This window comes from Mus caroli, chromosome 8 (genome assembly GCF_900094665.2).
Source record: "Mus caroli chromosome 8, CAROLI_EIJ_v1.1, whole genome shotgun sequence".
Classification (NCBI taxonomy): domain Eukaryota; kingdom Metazoa; phylum Chordata; class Mammalia; order Rodentia; family Muridae; genus Mus; species Mus caroli.
The window spans coordinates 9,161,718-9,163,459 of NC_034577.1; positions in this window are offsets into that span (position 1 = coordinate 9,161,718).

Here is a 1,742-nt window from a genome sequence, read left to right on the forward strand (position 1 = left end):
CAGGGTCTTACAGCACCCTACCATGTCAGGCCTGCCTGTGTCCTGCGATCTCCTGGGTTCATGACACATAGGGTTCAGACCAGCTCCCCACTTACCCGGAAAACCCAAGCAATACTGTGGGTGGTCATTCAGGAAAACACCTATAAATGGTGAAATTTTGGTTATTCTGAACTATCTGAACTCCAGGCCGTACACAGCTTACAGAATTTGAAGATCTGAGGAAACGCTGCAGGCCTGGTAAGCATGATGGAGTGTCCTCACACGAAAGTTGAGCATCTTTGTAGGAGACAGACCTTCCTCATTGTTCNTCTCCTATAACTGTGATGCATGGGTGCATGTGACTCCCTGAAGTCTCTTCTTTCCCTGCCTTCTTTGTACATCTGCCCTGCTCTATGCTCCATGGTGGAAAGAATCCTGGCAGTTTCACAACAGATCTTGGGTATTTCTTCATTTGGCGCCTAGTTCCCCATCCTTCCAAACTGGTCCTCTTCTGGTCTTGGCTAACATGCAAGGCTCCCTTTGCCTCTGTGGTGCTGTTTCTGCCAAGCCTTGCTCAAGAATTTTGGTTATGTATGCAAATTCACTAAGCTGTCAGTGTGGAATTATAATCAAANCCAAACCAAACCAGAGGTTTCTTTTATTTTGAGATGAAGACTGGGTGTGGAGGAAAAGGGCTGTCAGCCAACATGACCTTAGCAACAAACAAATTCCCAAGCTCAGTTGTACTCCCGGTGGGGGTTCACTCGAGAAGAAGGTAAAGATGTGGACAGACAGGAGGACAAGCAGCTAAAATGAGGCACCAGTTTCTCCCTTGGTTTGGCAGCAGAGCAGCTGAGCCCCACAGCCCTGTGGGATGGAGGAACCACAGCAAGGAAGTGGCCGAGTCAGCCTTTTCCTTCACCTGGTTGGAAGATTCAAGAGACCCGCCAGGGGGAGGCTTTGCTTGCGTTTTGTATGATTTCATGGTCGCCTGCATGTGTGTGCACTATGTGCACGCCTGGTACCCTCGAAAGCCACAGGAGGAAGTCAGAACTGGAGCTATAGATGGTTGTAAGCCACTGTATGGGTGCTAGGAATCAAACCTCGGTCCTCTGGAAGAGCAGCCAATGCTCTTAACNACTGAGCAATGTCTCCAGCCCTAATGCACCACTCAAAGTATGACTACTGTGGAGGGAGGGGCACTCGCACATGCCACAGCACACATGTGGAAGTCTGAGGACAACTTTGTAGAGTTGGTTCTCGTCTACCCTTACGTAAGTTCTGGGGACCAAATTCATGCCAGGCTTACATAGCAAATATCTCTACCTCTCAGCCACTTTGCCAGCCCTCATGTATTATTTTGATGCTGTTCTATGACTATGGATCCAGGAGCTCTGTTGTTATGAAGACTATCTACTCGTAGGCCAGTCCATCAGTCTGTCATGGTTTCACAGATGCTGCCAGGAAGCACCAGTATCCTGGGACAGCCATGATGAGCCAAATAATTGTCCCCAAGCCCGTCAGTGGTGTGGCTGGGTCTAACTGGATGTCAGCACCCCATGAGCAATGCTGTCTCAGAGGACAGGAATCCAGATGTTTGGTAACAGGCAGGGAGCCGCTCCTGTCTGGAGGATATACCATCTTTTGTCCTCTGAGGCTGTTTACTATGTAGGCCTTCTGGAAAGGTTGACTTGGGACAAAGGGAGATTAGTGTCTCGTTTGGAAAAATGTGCATAAATGTGAGACTCCCATGAGGCGTGTTT